General features: G+C 38.9%; 1 protein-coding gene and 1 long non-coding RNA gene across 11 annotated transcripts in view; one reads left to right on the top strand and one right to left on the bottom strand.

Annotated features, from left to right (window-relative positions):
- FER (FER tyrosine kinase) overlaps positions 1–3,079 on the bottom strand; it is a 183,158-nt gene extending 180,079 nt beyond the window's left edge. For 5 of the 6 annotated variants that reach the window (XM_067316386.1, XM_067316385.1, XM_067316383.1 and 2 more), the window contains exon 1: positions 3,041–3,079. The gene's annotated coding sequence lies outside the window, so the exon portion shown is untranslated. Of the gene's footprint in view, positions 1–626; positions 668–3,040 lie in introns of those variants that run through there. The other variant, XM_067316384.1, reaches the window with a different exon arrangement.
- Positions 2,806–22,047, top strand: LOC136995412 (uncharacterized). 5 transcript variants are annotated; one of them, XR_010887006.1, is made up of 4 exons: positions 2,806–2,878; positions 3,532–3,742; positions 4,708–4,793; positions 5,491–5,953. It is a non-coding gene; the product is annotated as an uncharacterized lncRNA (long non-coding RNA). The 5 variants fall into 5 exon arrangements; XR_010887004.1 differs by lacking the exons at positions 2,806–2,878; positions 5,491–5,953 and adding exons at positions 14,547–14,593; positions 21,524–22,047 and having other exon boundaries at positions 3,347–3,742; XR_010887005.1 differs by lacking the exons at positions 2,806–2,878; positions 5,491–5,953 and adding exons at positions 8,309–8,340; positions 9,006–9,089 and having other exon boundaries at positions 3,347–3,742.
- The last annotated feature ends 1,518 nt before the right edge of the window (positions 22,048–23,565 follow it).

Genomic DNA, 23,565 nt, shown 5'->3' on the forward strand with positions numbered 1-23,565 from the left:
GGGAAACAAAAGACTGAAAAAATCCTTGCTGCTTCAGATTCTCTGCATTTACAACTAACCTGAACTTTGCATTTAAACCTTTACAAAGAATTAAAAATTTTTTGAAGTCAGTCCCTCAAATATGATTTCATGATATGAGAAGAATCTTAAAAACAAACCAAAAAAGCCAAACCAAAAAAGCCATTTTAGAAGCACCCTTGCTGCTTTCTAAAAACTACTTCCAAAACTTTCTATACACTATGTACCACCATACACGTGTAGCTTTTAAAACAAAAGTTAACTATCTTTTCTCAAACCCTGGAAACAAAGCTAAGAATTCCACTGCTTATTAACAAAAGTTTCCAAAATAAATCTTTCTGCAGAAATGCTGCAGTGACCTAATGCAAACATTATACAGCAGAAACTTGCAGCATATTTACATACATAATATGTTAAATCCTTTTAGTCCTTAATAAAGTGGTGAACACTCAACAATTCCCAAGTCTATTTTTCCTGCATAATAATCCTCCCAGCTTAAGTTTTCTAAATCCATTTTTTATACTGCAAAATACATCAAGACTGTAATTATGACAGTGTTAAGTGGTAAGTCTTTTTTATCTTAAGATAAAAGCACATATGCAGTTTACTTTCTGCTGGAATGAACTTAAGCTCTCCTCTTCTCTCTTGCTGCTCCTCCCCCCTCCCCCTCCCCCAAGCAAAAGAATCCCCTTTCCTTTTCCTAGACCCACTTCTCACACACTGAAAAAACTCCTCCCTATGAAGTGATGACCTCATGCAGCTAACCCATCTCTTTGTATGGAGCAACTCCGGGCTGGCTGCCAGCTTTCTCTGCCTTCAGGCTGACAAGGCAACATACCTTCCTTCACCCAGCTGGTTCCCAGCTCCCAGAACATCCAGAAGTAGCAGCAAGTGGACAAGGCAACATGGACAGCAAGAGAGGTTCCAAACATGGATAAAACACAGACCACTGCAAGCCTACCCCAGGCAACAGTCTGGGATAAACCTACTTCATGTTAGCAAAACACCTCTCCTCTGTATTCTGTAAAGTACTAAACTGAATTTAGAACATTTTCAAGTACAGAAACAGTAAATCCTATATTAATTAAGTGCAACTCAGCAGCTTACTCTTGCTACCCACATTAAAGCTCCTTATCCCCATGAAGCAAATGTTACCTTTTCCCTCTCTTACAGAAGACCCATTCTAATCTTGCTTTATATCATCCTACTTTTAAATTCTCCCATCCCTTCTTCAGCCTTTCTTTACTTTGAAGTGTCTCATTAAAGTGCTTTTTATGATCATTTTATACATTGAGAATTCAAGTATCAACTGAAAAACCACCTTCCTTTGAATGATTCAGTTGTGACAAGAAGTTATAGCTGTAGAAAAGCAGGGAAGGATCTTGGTGATAATTAACACAGCTTTTGCTCAATCAAAAAAGTAACCTTGTAGATATAAGGTTTGATCCTTTGCTTCAAAGAAGTATCTCCAAAGCTCAACTCTTTTGGGGCTAACATCTCACAAAGGTCTACTCTAAATGCATAATAATACTGATAAACTAGAACACGTTAAGAAGGAACTTACAAGAGGAGAAATATACAACATATATTTGTCTAACTAAAAATAAGCATTATGGCAAACCAACCTATGATATCTATTAATTGCAGTTTGCTTTGATTGTAAACTGCTCAGAAGCATGAACTTTCCACCTTCTTGAGTCTTCCCAAAGCCAGCGCACACATGCAGCAAAGTATCAGTTGTCTTTTCTGGAGAATACACCTTTATTAAATATGATTCAGTATGTACAATAATAAAGATAGAATAATATTCAGTAAATTCTTTTGGTCTTAAATCAGAAAGTTCCAGATGTTGCCAAGGTTTTTCTTATATTGCTAGTTATTAAAAGAAGCTGCATTAAGATACATATCAGAACATCCAAGTCACTTTGCGCAGGTTTGCTACCAAGTGGAGAAAAGGTATGTCAAGTATTTGGCAGATACTGCTTATTTCTGGTCCTATTTAGAAAAAACAGAAAACAAGTTGGCTTGTTTAACAGAATATTCAAATCCCAGATGCTCACATGGGATGTGTCACTTCCAGGTGTGTATGTTCATGTACATATAAACAAAACAGAAACATATACCAATACAGAAAGGGATCTTTAATGCCTTTGTACATATTTTGCCCTCATGTACCAAATATACATGCATTCAGTATCCTTAGATACCAAACTAGTGAACAGAAACAGCATATTTACTTATACCTAGATTCAAAAAAAGGCACACGAGAAGAAAGCCAGTAGAGTAACACCACAAAGGCCTTATCTCTGTGGTCTCCAGATCCAATACATACAAAGTTAAGAAAGTGTCTGAATTGCACAGCATTACCACAGAAAAAACAGGGGCTTCTTTTCCATTTATTTGGAGCACAAAGGTTCAAGGGGGCTCACTGGGGCTTCCCCCCTGTTTGCCCGCAGCGGTTGCAGCCCGGCCAGCGCGCCCGGGGGCACTAGGAGCAAAGCAAGGGAGCCTCCGCTCAGGCCAGACAACGCGGACACCGCCGGGGGCGGGCGCAGCGGGAACCGGACTGACTCAGCCCTTTCGCTCGCTTCGCCCCCGGGGAAGCCGCCGAGCCCGGACGTCCCGGCCCGGGGCCCGCCTCGGCCGGGCCCGACGGCAGCCCCCGGGGCGGGGGCGGGGATCCGCTCCCGCCCGCGCTGCCTCCCCCGCCGGGGCGGAGCCGCCGCCGCTGCCGGGCGAGCCCCGCGCCCCGACCGCTCCCGCGCCGCCGCCGCGGGGCCACCGGCTGCCGCCGCCGCCGCCACCGCTCCCTCAGCGGGGGGCGCGAGCTGAGCCGGCGCCCGCCCCGCCCCGGCCGCAGGTAAGCGGCGCGCGGGGCCTATCCGCCCCGCGCCACGGCCGCCTCGCGGGCGGGCGGGCAGCGCGCGGGGGAGCGGCGCGGGTGGGCCGCCCCCGGCCGCGGCGCCGCTGCTGGTACGCGGGCACCGCCGGCAGCGCCGCGCCGCGCACGGCACCTACCTACCTGACAAGCCGAGCCCCTCCGCCACGGCAGGCGTCACGGCCCCACCAGCGTCACGTGCGCCGCGCCGGCGAATCGGCGCCGGCCTCCCTTCTCCCGGCCAACCAATCCGTGCGCTCACCGCCCCCTGGTGACGGTCTGCGGCTGACAGCCAGTCAGCGAGGGGCCAGGCACGGCTGCTCCCGCCCCCTGGCTCGGGGAGAGCGACGCGATTGGCAGGGGCGGGGCACGGAGCCGCGGGGCGGTGGGTGCCGTGGCCCCGCGGCCGGGGGCGGGGCGGGGCTTAGGCTCTGCTCGGCGGCGCGGGGGGAACCTGGGCAGCAGGCGCGGCCCCTTCGGGCGCGCGGCCGGATGCCTCCGAGCGCTCGCGGTCGCGGTGGCCGTTGGTGCAGCCGTTGGTTGCGGGGACCCGCCCGCAGCGGTTCCCCTCCCCCCGCGGGGAGGTGGCGGGCGGCCGCGGGCCGCATTCAGGGCAGTAAACTCTCTGACAGGAGACGGGTGTCAGAATTACGTGTATCCTATACCCCGTGCCGCGACCTGAGGTGGAGCGCTTGAAGTGAAGCCTGTTGGTGTTGCTGATGTCCGACGGCAGCACCGGGAAACCTGCTTGCACACCCCTGCTCTCACAGCTGCACGTCTGCCCAATGAGAAGTAAACAGTGCCCCCCCGAAAGGCGTTCTTTTCAAAAGGTGTAACAAAGCTCAGGCATGTTAGTTTCCCACTGCTAGGTTTTCCCAACCCTTTTTAGCTTAAAAGCTATATTTATCTTAGAGTTTGAACAAAAGCATATATGATTCCTTCATCCCTTGTACCATATATTTTCTCTACTGGGCAATCACAGCCTGTTTTCTTCTACTTTTATGTTCAGCAGCTGGTCTTCACAGGAGTCCGGCTGTACAATACAAATATAACACAGAAGTTTTGGAAAGATTTATACTTAAACCAAATCATCTTGTTGACTAAGTAGCATAAGTGCTGTATGTAGTGCACTGGTGCAGTGACTAAAATCCCATGAAGACTGCGAATGGAAAACCTCATTTTCCAGTATGATAAAATTGGCTTGTGGTCTTCTGTATCCTGAGACACCATCTTTCCTGATCTTATAAGCCACATAAGAAAATCTTCACATTGCCAAGAGCCACAAAACACACACCACATGCCTCAGACGGTTGCGAGTAGGGGAAACTCCAAAAACAGTTCAGAGGACTAGAGATGACAGTAGCTCCCAACACTGTATCAAGGGATGGGAATGGATCTGTAGCTGTGTGTCAACCTCAGCAGCCACTGCTGATTTTCTTCTTTCCATAGGCAGAAATGCAAAATTTCCAGCAACTGCCATAACACCAGAGGCTGATTCCCCTCTACAACAGCTCAAGTGTAGGCGTGACCCTTGAGGTGCTTAAAAGTCACATGAGATGAAAAGGCAAAAGGCTGCCATGCTTACTGCAATCACTGGATCAGATTCATATGGACAAATATTCTTAAAACTTCTCAGAAAAAAAAGCAATGTGTGAAAATTAGTGCTGAATATAAATAAAAAAGTTATCTGTACCACTGCTGAAAATGAATGCACCACATTTTTTTTACTAATTTGTAACTATCTTTTCAATTTCTTTTATCACTTTTGACATTTCCAAAATTCTCAGAAATATTTTGTATCTTATTTTTAGTATGACCAATTTACAAGCAGGTGTTACCACCTTCAAAAGTTACTGGAGAATGGAAACAGAAGATTTGATTTGAACTTAAATAACTGGTAAGGAACATTTACATAATTACAACACTTGAGATATAGTGTACACCAGGTTTAATATGTTTGTATAACTTTTCTGCTATTTAGTATTTGATCGTGGAAAGGTAGGTGGGAACATAAAAGAAATATGAGTGAAGAAAAAATGGCAAAGCCTGAGAAAATAACTCATGGACATTGCAGCTTATGGGCAAATAGAAAAAAAGTCTGATGTTGTGTGACCTAGGGAACTTAGTATGAGGAACAGATAACAAGAAGCAGCAAAAAAGCTGGGTTGTTATTGTGACACTAACTTAAGAGGTTGGAGACACATTGCATGAATATTAAAATGCTTGTATTCTCTTTTTAACTTATTCCATTTTAAGGAAATGAATTCAATTTAATTAAGAAGTAATAACAAGGTATGTTATTGCAATGCATTTTACCAGCAGAACATAAGAACCATTGTAACAGGCTAGAGTTACAAGTATCCTGTCTCAAGTCCGGGACAGTAGCTGGTATTTAGGAAGCAGTCTAAGAAACCAGATATGGGCAGAGCAAACCTATTCCAATCCAGGGCCTCTGAAGCTAGAATTTGTCTTTAGACCATTGTATTTAAAAATGACTAGTGAAACTATCCTGTGTACCCTTGTCTGGTCAGTTTAAGGCATTTATGCTTTTTTCTTCCACAATATCTTATGGAAATTATTTCTTTTATTTATAGGTTTATCAGGTGAAAAAAACCCTTTGTTTTGTACCTCCTCCTATACCAAGCTGCCTACTTACCAAAGAAGCTCCAGCCTTTTTATCATATTTTATGATATGGACCTCACTGTAAAACGGGGTTCTAAAATTAGAAGCAAGTTTGCTAAATAGTAAATATACAGTAGAGGAAAATAACTGAAAACTGTTCTTTAATTTGCAGTAGAAAGTGTTTTCTAAGATGTAATTTACCACTAGTTACTTTTCAACAATGTTGTATTTGGGATAAAAATCTTAATTTAGATGCAAATACTGAATTTAGTGCAAGAAATTATCAATGACAGGGTTTTACGCAAATGTAGATGCAGACAGACCCCTCATTCAGTCATGTTTCAGCTGTAATCAAACATATATGCTATTGGATTGGACAGATAACTTGTCAATCACACTGTACACAGAAATAAAGAAGGTCTTTTATGATTATATGTCTATGATTTGGCAATTTAGCTGGCTTTGATAGTTGTGAACCTGATGAAAACTGGTAGAGGCTGCTGTGAGGTTAGAAGAATAGCTCTCCTTTAGTTTTCTGTTTAGAGTTTAAAACAACTTAATGAAGAACTCGATCGATTTTTAAGGAAGAAAGGATTTATCATTCCATTTTGTAATTAGCTTTTCCAAACCTTTGTATATTTATTAAATGAAGGAGAAAAAAGATACTGTAGTCACCAGCGTATAATGTAGGCATATGCAAACTAGTTTAAAATTCGGATTGTTAATTTTATTTAGAAATTGCAACCAATAATTGATCTACAAAAGCATTAAAAGTGTAGTTTGCAATTAAAAGCCTAAACTAACTTTATTCCTGCCCGGTTGCAGCAGCTAATCCTCTCCTTTCTTCCCCACCGCAGTGTTCTTGCTCTGCACACATTCCTTTCCCGCTCAGCCCCATACCTAATTTCCTCTGCCCCACTACTACCTGGCCTGAGCCAGAGCCCACAGTGTAACTCTGGAAGTAGACTGGCTAGGTCCTAAATGTATCCAAACAAGACAGAAAGAATCAAAGAAATGGAAAGAGCCCCTACTTCAGCACATTCTCTCAATCCCTGAACATAGTTTCTTCCTGCCTCTCCCCTTTGCTCCTGCATGTTTTAAACCTATCATTTTTTGTTAAACCATAACCTAATTAACATCAGTACCTTCAACTAGCTAGTCTGGACAACTGTAGCAGTCAAGCTTTGCTACAGACCTCATTGCAAAATACAGAATCTCCTTGAGAAACTCAGCAAGCACCTGGGTGTGCTAAGTTCTGTGGTGCAACAACTCAGTGCCTACCAGGCAGAATGCTTCATGGCTGAACTAGTTGAAATGGTATTAACTGTCTAGTAGGTACAGTATACCTGAAGAATTTAGTTTATTATCCTGGTTCTGTCCTCTCCGTTCAAATGACTGTCATCTTCTGTAAACTTTTGTATTTTAGTTTTTGCCAACTTCTGACTTACCAAAGAAGCTCTAGCCTTTCTGTCATATTCTATTCTCCCACCATTGTGGCCCTAGAAATCCCAAGGGATTTGCTCCTTAAATAACAAGAGTCTTGTCCTACTCAGTTAAGCTCTAGGTTTCAAAAATCCTTTCCTTTTTGTTCTTCTGTCTGCTGCAGCTTTTCTGGTACACTGCCAGTCTATAATTCAGTCAGCACATTTTCATAATTTTGAATGCTTCTTTTCTACCTTTATCTAATTTCTTTTTGTTTATGGCTCATTGCCTTAAATTCCTAAAAGCAACATGCAAATATCTGCTTTATACTGTCAATACTCATGTTGAAAAACCTTAAAGTTATTCTTAGGGGACAGACACTCTAGTATTATATTACTTGAAGAATGATAACAACTTTAAATGAAATTACATGCCTGGAAGGGAAATATAAATGTAAGAGAGGGAGTACTTCATTATCACTCCTTCAAACTGCTAAAATAAAATGCAAGTCATTGCAAAGTCCAAAATCAAAAAATCTCTTGAATATACTGAAGAATTCAAGCCAGTAATACGGAGAAGATATTAGAGAGGTATACTCAGAATAAAAGATTACAAAGAGAGATATCTGGGAGAGATAAAAATAAGTTAATAATAATTTCCCAAATAATCTCGGGCTTTTGACCAACAGTGAGATACCTTGATCCCCAATAATGGCATATCAATTCTTTTTTTTTGAATTAAATTTGCTGCAGTTCCTTGATGAACTGACATGAATGAGTATCCATTTCTAAACTATTGCACATCTTGGAAAAAATTGTAGTTTGCTGTTTTATTCATTCTTTCCCTCTCTATCATGTCTTCCATTTGCTAACTATACTACTATTATAAAGAAATATTGTAAAAAGACTTAAATAACTACACAAACCATGTATAAAAGCACTGGAGCTTTTGTGCCAGATGCAGACTACCATTACTGCTATTATTAATATATATGAAAATTACTCTGATTCTTCTATTACATATCTAGAGAATAACATCATAAAACTGAGGCATGTTAAAGCAATAAAACAAAGAACATGTGAGTACAGAGTAGAGCAAACAACTGAACTTTTTCATTTCACCTCTGCCATAGACATCCCACTGGACTTAAGCAAAGCTCTTCCTGCCTCTATATCTCTATCTATAAAAGGCAATGTTAATACTTTCCTTGATGAATGTCAGAAAAAGTAGATTATTAATATTTATAAAGCATTTTCAAATTTCTGTATGGAAAAAGCTAAACAAATACAAATAACATGCAGAATAAGTATATTTTAATTATTACTGTCATGGGTCCTGAAAGTCTAATTTTCATATTCTTTTTATAGGTTTCCATGATTACTTGATATTTTTCCATTTTGTATCCTTTTTCTCACACCCCCATTTTGTACTTTGTATTTTGAATTTCAATGTCTGTTACTATGACAACACCATGATCTGACTGGTGCTCCCTTCAGACCCTTTTCGAGTCTATGCTGTGCTATTTAAAACTACACATTTTGTGTTTAAGGTGCCTGGAGATTTTCTCAGAATATCCTGACAGGGTTTTCCCTACCAGAAGCTATGGCGCAGATATGCATTCCTAAATCCTCATACCTATTGTTGATTATCTCTTCTTATGTGCATTAATCTGAATAATTGCCTCTCTGAGGCATGGCGGCTAAATAGAAGGTGGTGTGGTTAGCAGTGGGAAACATATTAGTCAGTTCTTCCATATGTATACACACACACACACACACACATATATTTATATATGTATATACACATACACATATGCCTGCACATGTGCATACATACATGCACAATTTATTTCTCAGTCATATACAAAGCTGGAATCCACCACAGAATTTTTTGGAGAAAATCCACACTTGGAGACTTAGCCACATCAACACCAGAAAAAGAAAAAGAGCCAGTAAGTTCTCTTTAATTTCACAAAGTCATAAAGAAAAACTCAGCAGATGTAAGGAAAGCTTACCAAAGATCTGAGGGAATTGAAAGCATGGTTTCATTCTTAAAAGGAACTAGCGATGCTTGTTAATGCCTGAACAGAAAACAAAGACATAATGGAGGAACCAGTAGTAATTGGAAGGTAAGCACAAGCATTAATATCTCTGACTTCCTAAGATTATTTAAGTTCCTGATAAACTTACTGCTCTTATCATTAATTAGAGTCATAGGCTGCAACCTAAAAGATAATCATGGATATGCTGCTCAATTCCATGAACAGACACAACTGTAATCTAAATGTAGGATCTAAATGATGCACTGCATGAACTAGTGATAATGAAGGGGACAAAAGCTCCCATAAGCCCCACAGATATGTTCCTGAGCAACCAGAGATTATCTCTTTGGTGGAGTCATAGTAGCTTTCCAATCTGGGGATAGGAAATCCTCCCCTTTTTCAATGTATTTGGTGATGGCCTTATCTACTCCAAGGTGGAGATAGTAGTGTAATGCACATACTAAACTAGTTTATATGCTTAAATAAAGCATGGCCATCACTGTAGATACATTTGTATGAAGCATAGTTGTCAGTGTATAAAAAATCTACACACCAAACCCGTCATTTGATAATACACTACCTTGACCCAAAGCATCAGTTTAAGGTATTCATGCCTCTCTCCCGCAATGCATATTCTTTTTTTCACGCTGCAGTATGCTGCTGCCCCCGGTTGTGCTGACACAACTGTTTGCAGGATTACATTGTGAACAAAATTTGTAAGTGTAAATAAAAACATGTAAACAAACAAAATCTTTAGGATAGCACTTATTTATCCATGATCTATAAGTTGAGCCTTTGCCATGAGACAGCAGCATTACTCTCAGAACAAGTTAATTATTTAGTCCATCTGGACAGGTTATGATTGTACCTACTGTTGTGAAGGGCATTAGACTTTCTAAAATGTAGGCAGCAGCAGGAGATAATTCTTCAGGAAAAAGTAAAGATCTTTATCATGATTACCTTAAAAAATCCACGAGAAAGAAGACAGGAAACAGAAGGGAGTGTTTATAAAGATCCATTTCTTCGATCTTCTTCCTTTAGGCAAAGGCCTAGAAGATGAAGAGTTTGTATAAAGTAGTACCCACAGCGAAATGTCTGGATAAGTGACTTCACATCTTTATAGGCGAATGTTGCAGAGGTGTTTCTTGGAGTTAACCTGGCAATAGATTTAAATCTTTATTCCTCTAAATCTCTTTCTAGACTTGACAATCAAGTTGCACATACTTGGATTGTGGAAGTTCTTTACTTTTATTTTAACCTTTAATGTCAAGAGTAATTTCAGTGTAAAGACTATAAATCTTTTCCCCAGTTTCATGTTTCCATACTTCAGAGATTTTTTCTGGATAGGGTATGGAATGCCCCATACTTTTAAGTTTTGGTTTTCCTACCTCGATACAGATCAAGGAAAGAGTCAAAGTATTACTGAGGCCAGAAACATCCTATTAAAATCCCATGTTTTTCTCAGAACTGTCTTGACTGGCAGTATCTTTGAGTACTTATTAGTCAGAGAATCTGGAGGGACACCATGTCTTTGCAAGCCACAGAATTGGAAAACTTAGGAAGAGACAACACTGTGGAGCTCCCACGGCAAAAATGTCAATTTTATCTTTGTTTACTTAGAAGCTTTTACAGAGAAACACAGGAACTTTCTTTAGAAGGTTTGTAAAATGGAATTTCTTCATAGCAGAAACTGCTTTCGATTTTTGGGCCTCAGTCCCCCGAGATATTTTATGCATTGTTACTCTTCCTAAAACATAGTGTGTATTTCACAACTAAAATAATCTTTTAAGTATTACACAGCACAGCAATAATAACTGGGTACAAAGAGCTACTTGCCAGACACAGCTTCTTTGCTCCCACAGTCTTTCCCAAAGGTCTTCCAACTCTACAGTAGCTCACAAATCCTTTCATTGAAGTGCCAGCTAGTCAGAGTTCCATAAATAAATATATATGTACATTGACAAATCAATTCCTTCAGAAAGTGAGTTAAGAAAAAAAAAAAGAGAGAGGCAATCAGTAGGTTTCTCAGATTCTAATACAAACTTTGCTACTACTACATGTTATTAGGGAAATTATAACAAGCTGATTAGCTCATAGCCCTGGAAATTAAGCTGGTGCTTCCTGGTGTACCTAACATGTTGGTGTCACAGGACATTCAATGATTATTCAGCAGGTTGTACCACTTTTATGCAGTTTAGATAGCCCCTCGCAGGTCTGCACAATCTTTTAAGGGTGAGTGAGTACACACACACACGCTTTTTTCATGAGTCCTTTAAGTCCTTTGGTCAGTGAATCACACTGAAACTGGCAGTACGATCTACGAACAAGAGTCTGATGCAACAATGACCACTATTCCACATAGTGGGAAGCTTTTCCTATAAGGTTCTGATCCCTGTAGATTGAAACCATGTTTTAACATCAGTGGAGTGACAGCCAACACTATGAATTCCACAGCTTACAGTAATAGGACACCAAATGAAAAACAGGCAGATATCCATCCTCCAGCTTTGAACACCTGCAGGTGAAGCTGTAACAAACCGATTAGTAGCTTTTGCTTTTTTGCTCTTGTCTAATCAGCTATAGTAAATCAACTGTGCCCTCTAGAATCCAAAGCAGGATAAGACAAGCTTCTGACTTACATCTACTTCATTATTTAAATAAGAAAATCAGCAAAAGATATTTCAATGTAAATATTTATCAAAAATATTATTTGCTTTGTTTCATAAATATTAACCTCATCTCTACTTCTATCCCTATTGTATATAATTTTAAACAATGTTTCTTGTAAAATGTAAATTTTTTTCTGTTCTGATATTCCAGGATTATGTTGATACAATTTTAATAGAAACTGCACTAAAATTGTTACTGTATGTGCACAGAATAAAATGTCTGTGGTTTATTAGCATTTTTGACCTACTGTTAAATATGAAATTACAGAAATGGGCTAGCTTATATTAGCTATCTGGAACAATGCTTGTACTTGGCTAAAAAGGAATTTTTCTGCACCTTGATATACTTTATTATGATTCTTTTAGATAATCAGTCTAGCACATTTAAAGACACATTCTGTTTGTTTCATCTTTGTCTCTTTTTATATAATGTATGAATGCAAGGACATGCCTAACTTTGAAAAGAGTGAATCAGTAACAATTGGTCTTGCTACATTATGGAGAAGTTACTTATTGCTGAAGAATGTAAATGGGGCTTTAAATAAGATATATAATCCAGGATTTCCATTGGCACTTTGTGTATAGATCATCCAGATAAACATTTGTGGGTATCAATGCCTCACATTATTATTCTGTCTTAGTACAAGACAGGTCAGCATTATTACCTTGGACCTTCTCTATAAGAATTAGGAGAGCTATGAACCACACAGGTATTTGTCACCATGTATAAATTCTAGATACCTGGTTCTCAGACTGAAACCAGAGTACCAAGTTAGGCCCCTATATTTAATCATTTTAGTAAATGGGCATGGAGAGCTTGTCCCCTCAAAATGTAATAGCCAGGCGTCAGGGCACCATGAGACCAGTGCCTCCCCAGGGAGTGGTATTGGCAGGGGCTCCTGGTGGCAGCAGGGCAGGGCCTGGCTGCCCAGGCCCATCCTGCTGCCCCTCAAGAGAGCGGGGCAGCCAGGAGTAGCCCCAGCCCCGGCCACTGGGCACCGCTGCGGGGATGGGGAGGGGCTGAGGCCAGGCTGGGCAGTCACCCACGGGTTGGGGTTTGGTTTGGTGTCGGGGTGGCCATGGCGGGGCAGGGGCAGGGGCAGGGCTGTGGTGAGGCTGGAGCCCAGCACTGCTGTGGCATCACAGGGCAGGGACTGGTGGCCCTGGGCTGGGCTGAAATTGGGGGCCTAGGGCTGGGGAGGAGTGGAAGGCCCAGGGGTGTGGGCAGGGACAGGGAGGTCGGTCAGTGCCCTCAAGGCCTGGACACCAGGTTAGCAGGAAGGGATATATAAGGGAAATGGAGATAGAAACTACAGGAAACGAGGAAATGCTAAACAGAAGGGTGAGTTTAAAATCCAGCCCTCAGAGGTTTAGGTCACTAACTGTAGCTAAAAGGATTCATAAACCTTACAGTTTACTGCCTGTGCTGTCCATTTTGGAGACAGCAACATACCTTGCTCCATTTGCTAACAGTCCTTGACACAAAGCTATGCTTCCTCTAGTACCTCCCTCTCTCTCTGGGCCAATAGAGTAATTTTCTTTGTTTCCTAGCAGCAAAGGAGGGATCGAGAGTGCTCTTAAGACATAAAAAATGCCCACTGTACATTGATCAGGGTAACTGGTTTAGGAAGTGAAAAATGCCAGGGGAACTGATCCAGGTCTCCCATTACTGAAGTAATTTAACCCTTTACCCAGCTATGTAATAAGCACTTGGATACTACTACAGAAAGAAGTAGAGGCTAGCACTGGCTATATCTTTTCTAACTAAAGATGAGCTTATTTTTTATGCAAATGTCTGTCATAGGATAGCTGAATAATTCAGGTTGGATGAGACCTCAGGAGGTTGCTTTGCTAGTGCAACCACCTGCTCGCAGTGGGATCAGCACTGAATTAAGAGCAGGTTGCTTGGGACTTTGTCCAGCCAGGTCTTGAAAACCTCAACCTCTTTGGGCAACCTGTTTCTCTGCTTGACTGGGAGGAATGAATCTCTTCATTCTGAAGAGATTGTGTTTCAGTCTGATTTCTGAGTCTCTTGTGTTTCAACTTATGCCCATTGTCTGTTGTCCTCTCGCCATACCCTGCTGTGAAGAGCCTGGCTCTGTCTTATCCATGACCTCCTTTTAGATACTGGAAGGCTGCTATTAGGTCTCCCTGAAGCCCAACCCTCTCCTCTTCCCCTTCCCTCTCTTCTTCCCTCCTCCGCCCACCCAGGATAGGCCCCTGTGGTACTCCACTTGTCATCAGCTTCCAGGTAGTATGACCCATTAACCACTACCCTCTGAGCCTGATCTGTCAACCATTTTTTTACCCATCTGGCTGTCTAACATAACGTTCTAACCTGGATACAAGACTATTGCAGGAGAGGGTGTTCAAAACCCTGCTAAAGTAATGACATCCGCTCTCTCCCCTCATCCACAAATCCACTCATTTTATCATATAAGGCAATCAGGTTGTTTGGGCATGATTTTCCCTTAGTCCTGCAGTAGGCTGTAAATATTCCTATTAAATGAAAATACTCAGAATAATTAGGCAGAGGAAATGCCTGTTATCTGAATTTCCGTTGAGTTACTCAAGCCTACTGAAAGGCATTATTTTAGGGCATGCATCAGAACAGTACATTCAGTATCTAAACCATATTGGGAGTGGAACTGTTAAAGAACTACATCCACAGAGACTTGCAGGTTTCTAAGGATTAAGCATGGATTTAGAACCTATACTGTGTTAAAAGATGCAATTCTTTATTGGATTTGAGACTCATTTATCATATATGATGGGCCTCCACTGGAGGAGAATCAGTGTTATATTGTATTATCACAGCAGTAATATCAGTGTTACATTGTTATATTGTTATATAATCTTTAATTTGTGTAATTCATAATTCATCTGTTGCCACAGTTGAAGTATATCCGGTGAATGAAGCTGAAAACTGCAGAGGAAAAAAGGTAGTTTTAAAGTTTGAAGAATAAGACAAATGAATGTTGGTCAAGGGAGTTGGATTCTGTACCTGCCTTTATTGTGGAGACCTTACATAGTTTTAGACAAAGTACTTCAGTAACAATTTTGAGAATCGAACTTGATATTTCATTATCATGGAGTACTTGATGTTGCAACTTTAATGAGTTTATTTTAAGATAGGTCTTTGTATGCAATTAAACAAAATTTGCACTAAATTCTTCCCTTCTCTGTAATTCTGTTTTTCCTGCAGTATAGAAATCATCTGTACAACTTGAAATATAAGCAGTAATATTTGAGTCTTTTCTGTTTTTTTGCACTTCAGCTTTTTAAAACAGTAGCACTATCTAAAAATGTTTCTCACATTCATCTAGAAATGCTGTATGAATATTTAATAGTCCAGTTTCAAACTGCATATGGCCAGCTGTCACACGATGGCACTACAGGGAATCCAGTATTACTTTGGTGCAAGCTGCAGAGTCTTGTCCATCCCTAAATCTAAATTCACTTGATGATAGTTTATAAGAGATGTAGTTATCATCAGATCTGGGAATAAATCCTTTGTTGCTTTTATCTTGAATCACATCACTTACTAGGCACTAATTGGCTTCCATAGGTAATGGATGTTGATTCTCACTGATGAGCAAGCTGAAAAGTTGAAACCATGACTGAGCAAGCTGAAAATATTCTCTGTTGGGAAAGTTTGTAACATTTCTCCAGAGGACCTGCAAAGTTTTGTAGTATATTTGTTTGTTTTTTGTTTCTTTCTGTCTCCTACTATTTCTGGAAGAAACTGGTAGACAGCTGTAACTGAAAATTATTATCTGGTGTGCTGGACTAAAAAAATCAGGCTCATAAGTGTTTTTCCTAACTGTAATCTAACAAATTGAGTGTGAGTATAGATTTAATGGGCAATAAGATCATAAAATTTTAAAATGGTCACCAGCCTAGACTTCTATCAAAGTCCAACTGTTCACCTCCTAAATTGCTTCTTTTGATTTAATTGGTAGTCATTCTTTTAATTTTCACATAAAACCATGTGCAGTTTTATTGAAAAAAGAGACAGAAGATGAAAGTTAGCTTAGATGAAATTTAGCTTAGAATCCACCTTTTATTTTAGTAAGATAAATGTCCCATATTCCAGCTGTGCATTGAATTTTCTACCTTTCTTTACAAGCTCCTGGGTAATAGCCATGGTTTCTGGCATAAATCTCTGATTAAGACTGCATAAATCATGAAGTGCTTTCTAAAATACTTTTAAGATTGGAATGCCTAGTAATAAAATCTCTTAAATTTATATATAGCACTGATCATCCCCCAGAAACAAAAATGGTGTAAAAACTGTGCACTCAGTCTTCCATTCCAGACTCACACTAATAGTAATGCAGTCTAGATCTGTGGGTCAGCTCACTTGTAATCAGCCTCAAAGGTTACTTTTATAGCTCTTTAATCCTAAAGCTACTAAACTCTTAGGCTATGTCTATGCTAGTAAATTAAACAATGCCCAAGGAACATTCTCAGACACAGGAATGTGACTGTATATTGTTAAACTGCTAAAATGATCTCTCTCCCCCATATTTTTGGCACATGCCTAATATTATCAAAAATTATTCTTGGGTGTGAGCTGGGAGTTATAATGTTTGGGAGCCTTTCCCTCTTCTAACGGATAGTTTGCTTGCAGCCCCTCTTTTGGAGACCTAGTGACTACTAGAACAGCTGCAGTTATTCTGTGCCAGTTGTCCTCAATTATCAGGAACATTTCCCTGGTGCATTTAATTTACTGGTATAGATGAAGCCTCTGACTATACTTAACATCAGGTGCAATAGCCCCCCACAGTGTTTTGGAGTACATTCAGATCTGTAGGAAAAAGTGAAGAGGGATTCTCATTCACATGTTTCTTGTAAAAGGGGGACTGATTTGTGCAAGTTGGAGAGACCTGGAACTTAGTCCTTGTCACAGTGATCAGTGCAGACTAGCAAAAACCACTTCCCAGCTACTGATTCCCTAAATATGTCCCATGCTGTGTGTCCCTTAAGTCTTATTTACATTCCACTGTATTATTATTTGCTGCCGCTATAGCAGCTGAAGAACATAAGCACATCAGCATCATTCAGACAGCAGAAATTGTCTTGTCCAATGTTGACAGTATAACCTTATATTAAATATTGCGTAAAACATTAGTTATACACAAGTTGTATCATGCTTAGGATCTCTAATGTGTTACAGGTTTTCTACTGATGGCACATAATGTTAATAGAGATGACAGAAATGATCATAAACTGCTTTGCCTGGACATGGCTGAGTCAGCAGGGTTTCCCCTCTATCCCCCATCTCTAATGAGGCTTCTGGGTTACAGTCCCAAAGGACTGCTCCAGCAGCCAGTGGCTGAAATACCTAAGTATTCTTGTCAAGTCCCTTTTCCCATGGCCATCTACTGGGACTGTTAAGAAGAGTGTCATAGCACTTGAAACACCTGGTTAGGGCAAATTTAAGGTTTCTTTATCCTGCCAGGTTAGCCAAGGTCATCTTAATGCTGAGTAGGATCTGTTTCTAGAAGTTTTACCTGAAGAACTGAGGTCTATAATAAGAAATTGTTTAATCTGTACTTGCATACAGCTATGTTCTAAATGACCAGTAATATGTCAGATACAAAATGTCACTTACAAAATCTCTGATACCATTTCATTTCATGATCATTTTATTCCACTTATCCCAGAAGATAAGAAGAACCTTTTTTATTTCTCACACAGCCAGTTCCAGCAAGGCTGTCACATTCTGATACAAAATAAAAATCTTTAAAGTGAAATTGTGAAGACCAGAGAATTACTTATAGTCAATGATGAAGGAATATTTTTTTGCTGTAATTCATTTTCTGTTTTCCCATGCAGACTGACAATATAACATACCACAGAGCTATTTCTGTTACTTTTTGCTGGTATAAACTTCCAGCTGGTGACATATCATGAATATATCATTCCATTCATTGTTTGGATGCTCTTATGAAAATCTTTTTTCTGATTAATTTGCTACTTTATTGGATTTTTTTTTTACTTTTTGCTTTAGTTCTTCAAAACCTGGTATTTGTACTAAATTCTCACTGATTTTGTTTGACCTCTTATGATATTGTTGGTTTACTGTCTTACTGTAACTAATAGTATTGTATAGTTGCTTGAGGATTTTTAGAATTTCTGCCATACCTGGATTTTTAAAAAGAAAAGTACTTTCCATCCATTATTATCACAATTTGTATTGTTTTTTATAGATGTGGGTGCATTTGCAAAATTTATGTTTCTTTGATTGATAGTTTCAGGACAGTGTACCTCATGTTATATTTCAGAAAACAAGTTAGAAAATTCTTCTTTGGATATCAGCTGTAATCTGACAGATTTAAATAGGTGCTATTGTTGATCTCTAGGAAAGGATGCATCCTACTGGAATAAATATATAATCTGGGTGCTGTTCCACAGAATCATCATATGAATGAGATGCAGTATCTTATGACACTTTTTGTAAGCATTAGAAATATCAATAAGAAATTCTGCTGCGAAACATGTTATGTATGTTCTGCTTCACTGGTAGTACAATGCTAACAGGTTTGTAACCTGCTGTACAAGAACCTCACATACCGGAATTCTGATCAAGCCATTTTCTGTCCATCTCAGAATGGTGTATTTTAAAACAACAAATAACTGTAGTAGCTCTAAGTTTCACACAAACAAACTAAAACATAGGATGTGTTAGAATGAACTGGCAATACATAAGCTCTTTTGAAATCAGTATACTATTGGATTATTTGAAAATATATAATGTATTTTATATCAGTGCCCAGGGCGTGCTAGAAAATCTGGCCTTTATTTATCTGTTTCTGTGGCTTTTAGTAAGCTTATTGCTTTACGAAGGAAAAATCCAGTCCTTGAATCCTAATTCATGAAGACCCTCAGTAATGCCATGGAGACCCCTTTTAAGCGTGCCCAAGGTACCCAAAGTAGTCCATGGCTAATCATTAAAAAACAAGAACAATTAGATGAAGAAAAGTATCACTAAGAAATCTTGATACATATTTGGTCTCCTTCAGACCACTAACTCACTGAAGCACTATCATTCTGCAACATTATACAACAAACATGCAAATGTTCTGCAGAAGCACTGGCAGGAAAGAGGATGTGATTGGCTACATTTTCTTTATCATAATGACCTTGTGTAAGAATTACCTGGTCTATGACTTAACTGTTCATAAGACTTAAATTATATGTTAGCTGACTTACAGCTGAATTTATTTATATTTTTTCTTTACATCTTTATTTCTTTTCTTTATCTGTGCATAAAACCTCAAAACACTTCAATTTTAAGTATATTTTTTAAAGTTTGCAGTGTTCTATCTTTATGGAATAATGTGACAAAGAAAGATTTGCTACAGATAAATTGCTTAATTGATCAGCCTTTAATTTAGTTAAAATATATCTAATACATTGATCTATTCGTACTATCTCAGTGAACGTTTTTCTGGTTTCAAAGAGCAAGTGCTATGAGGTTGGAGATGGTATGCTCTAGCTAACATGCACAATAAAAGACCGGATCTTATTTTACGTACAAAATGTAGACTCACACTACATAATGGAGTTGTGTGCAGCATCTTAATAGTAGGCTTGTTTACGTGAGGTTCCTGAGAAACTTCATATAACTTTAATAAAGTATAGTAAGATTTATTTTACTGTAATGTAGAGTAGGGATTGCAGGACCTTGGTAGCAGGGTCCTAAAAACTTCTAGCTTTCCTGTTCACCTCCAGATAACTTTCAGTGGCTCAAATTTTAAATGAATTTTTTTGGTCCCATTCTGATGCCCTATACAGAAGTCCACATGACAGGAAATGTTTTTTCTGACTGATGAAGAGGCTAGGGACTGAATGAATATAAGTACCACTTAATATCAAGAAAAATAGACTAGATGTTAAAGTCAGACATGCTGATCAAACAGCTGGCATAATACTACATTCATATTTGTGATACATTCTTTTAGTGGCTTAAGGTAGAATTTTCACTGTCTTCCAGTAGACTTTGAAATCACAAAATATATATGAAAAATTTTGGAAAGAGACATATATAAACATATGAAAATATTTAATGACATCCAGTAAGAAACTGGGGGAAACATTCTCAATGTGAAATACAGAGAAAATTCTGCGGTGGTGTGCAAGTAAAGATGCACAGCAGAGAAAGTGAAAGCACAGAAGTGGAGCTGGGAGGAAGGAGTGAAAGAACATGAACACTGCATTTGTACGCCATTGATTTTTAAACATTTATTGAATGACTGCTCAAACTAACTGATAGACAAGAGAATAGAGTTACATACTTTACACACACTGAGATTCCCCACTCTGTTTCACTTGACCTATGATTAAGATCTTCTGGGATGAGAGGACTGTCCAGTCTTTATGCCTGTTTGGTGCTTGCTCCCTCTGCTGAGGCCAGCTAAGCTGCTTTCTCTGTTTAGTTGAGTAATGTAGACTCTAGAAGATAAACTTAGGCTACTTCCTTTCATGGTAGTTCCTTACTTGTTCTAAACCAGGCTAAGATACCAAAGAGTTCACCAAAGCCTAATAAACTTAGGCTACATTTGAATATTTGAAATACAAAGTTTACTTGTAATAAGAGTTTGGCTTTTGATTAAAAATGTAACAAAACAGGATTTAATAACTAGATTCATACATGGTCAGTTATCTGTTTCTGAGACTCATCTGGAATGTGATGAATTGTCCAATTTAGAAGGAAGACAGAGTTTCAACAAAATATGACCTCTTCATATTTATACAGCCATGAAAGATGGTGTGAAGGAAAGCAGTGAATGCTGCATTACTGTGCTTCAGATGTGAAATTTAATTTCCAATCTTCCATTCCTTTGTCTTGAAGTCTGTCTTCCTACATTTTAATCTCATCATCAGGGCTTTTTCATTTGGCTGATGAGCTTGATCATCATTTTTTGAAAGGCAGATAATTTCTACCAGCAGGAGAGTGAGATCTAGGTGAAAAAGAGATTGGAGATATTGACAGAATATTTTTTTAGACATCCTATTCTTTGCTTTCCAGATACCAGAATATACAGAACAATTACAGTAAGCGCAGCAGGTCTTACTAGTGAAGCTTGTGGCCTTGAACACCGCAGAAACTGGCATTGTACTAAGGATTAGGGTTTCTACTGAGGTCTCTTAAACCTTCTATTCCCCTTTGCCCGAGATGAAAAAACTTTGTTGACAACAATCAGATTTGAATAGCTGCCACAGAATTATGTTAAAAAGGATTAAGCCTTTTGTTATGCTTAACTGACCAAGAGGGATTTCTGAAGTACTCAGGCGTGCTGAAGCTCATCCACTGTGTGTGACAACTTCTTGAAGCTTCTTGGCAAACATCTGCCAGTGACTGAAATTTTTGTCTTTTTCTCTAAAGCATTTACATTTATCTAAAGCAGAGAATTTTTAAAATTCTTTGGAAATCTAAAACCCATTGTCAGGGCAATAAAGATAACTTAGGAGAACTCCCAACTCTGTTACGGTAAATTGTGCCTTGAAAACTCGATGGCATGCATTGTGTCTTCTTAGAGCCATCTGTTTGTACTTGTCCTGGATGATGCATTCAGACAATTGATCATTTGGTTCCACTCAGACTCTTTTCTCAAGCTTTACAAATACTGCTGATCTTATGTTTACTGATGATGTCATTCTGTCTGATTCTAACCTCCCTTATGGAAAGATGTCCAGTGATTCAATGAAAGTTAATATACTGTCCTAAATTAGGAATATTGCTCTACTTGGTATCTTTCAAAAACTGAATGTTTCTTTGATAAAGTGAGGCAGACTTACTTAACTTTACCCTTATCTTACAACATGTGTTACAGTTTTGATATATATAATTTTGTTCTTCCAAGGTTACAGTCACATTTTTTGTTCACGTGAGTCCTGTCAACGTGGAAAAAGCGTACAGATGGAAGAGCAATAAACCCAGCAACCACCAGATGCCAACTGCAGAAATGTTAGTTTATTATAATTAATAACTTGATATTTATGAACCTTAAATAGTTTTCGTGCTGATGAATTAAATTCCTTTTCCCCATAACTGTATTTTAAATATATCTAACTTTTAACCTTTAAATCCATCCCTAAATAAGAAGAAAGCCAAAAGACTCAAATACATGAATTACGATATACCTTACCACTGATAAGCTTCATCTACTTAATACCTTATTCACCTTCATTGTTATAGGAAATTATGTAAAAATTGTTACACTACTATAAAGCCACTTGTATCTAAAATACCAGCAATTTAACATCCTTTGACTATGCTTTTTGTTTCACAAGTCTAAGAAGTTAAAGAATATTAAGGTTGTTAAATACTGTATGTGGAAAATTGAGCCAGGTTTATATTTTTGTATAAAAAAAGCTATTCTGTAAAACTGAGGATAAATAAAAAAGATGTAGAAAAAAGTCATTAAAATGCCTCCCTGTATCTTTTTGTTTTGCAGAATTCTTGGGGATAGTTCTTCCCCTTTCTAGAGAATTTTTTGATAGTAAGAAAATGGAAATATATTTCCAGTGAAACATAGTCCCATACGTCTGAGAAGTATTATCAATCCATTTTTTATTAAAAGTTGTCTGTGAAGCAAAAGTATATTGTCTAGAGGACCAATAAAAACCTGGAGAATTTGGTGACTGACTTACTAAGGGATGAGGCAGCAACCCAGAAAATCAGAGCAATGTAAACAGAATTAGAAAGGTAGCTTTTTGAAGGCAAAACCAAACTGTCAATGTGAATTTTTTATCTGTACTTTTATACTTATAAATGTTGTAACAGTCTTTTGTTTGTTTAATTAAGAGGTTTTTAATGGAATAAGACACTGATGTAGTTTGGCATAGCTCAATCTCAGGCAGGATTTATGTACTTCATATAATTCAGCCAGCAGAGTTTAGATTTCATTCATATAGCGTGGATTACATTGACATAATTAACTTTTCCTGGGATTCTCTTAACAGCAGTTGATTTTATAGATCACAATCACAAAAGCTCTTAATTGTCTCTGGAAGAGCCCCACGCATTCCAAAAGTGGTATCAAACTGATTTAAGAGAGGCGGGAAAGAGAGTACAGCAAATCTTTTGAATCAGGGGATCAGCTGTAACATTAGAGGAACCTATAGCTGCTGTCATATCTCAGTGCAAAGAGTTAAGGTAGACAGAACTCTAAGATTTCTCCATATGAACATAAAAAGTACATTGAAAAAAAATGCAATGTATTTAAAGCCAAGTATTCAAATGTTGGAATTGCCAGAATTTGGATTGCCCACATACCCTTCTTTCCCCACCATCTTCTGGTATGCATTATGATTCTGATTTTAATTAACTGATCACATACTGTTTTTTCCCCCCAGGACTCTTGTTTCCTCCTGTGCGCAATATATAGATAACACTCACTGAATGAGTAACTATTCATCATTTTGTTTCTTTGTTATTGTTCAGTGTATGGTCCCATGACACATTTTTAAGTTCTGCTCTGAAGACAGAATTTTTAGTTTCCTCATGGGCTTTTCTATGGTGCTCATCACTATAGTGTCTGAGTGCTTTATGAATCTTAATGAATTTATCTTCACAGTACTTCTGTGTTCTGAAGAGGAATTATTATTCTGATTTGACAGAGAGAGAACTGAGACAGAATAAATTAGAAAATATCCACTATTTTTGACAGTCAATTTGAGATGTTTAGGAGCTGATTTTTCAGATAGCTTTGTATTATATAATATAGTACACATTCAGTGCTCAGTTCCTGTTGACTATGTTGCAGATGCAAGTACTTAAGATTTTCAAATCACAAGGGCCTGGAGGTGCAAGAATGAGGAACACACAGGTAGACCACTTGTGAAAAGTTCTGTTTTAAGTGGTTTATTGAGCCTTACACAGGCAATCTGTGGCAGAGAGAGG

This window comes from Apteryx mantelli, chromosome Z, assembly GCF_036417845.1.
Source record: "Apteryx mantelli isolate bAptMan1 chromosome Z, bAptMan1.hap1, whole genome shotgun sequence".
NCBI classification, from domain to species: Eukaryota; Metazoa; Chordata; class Aves; order Apterygiformes; family Apterygidae; genus Apteryx; species Apteryx mantelli.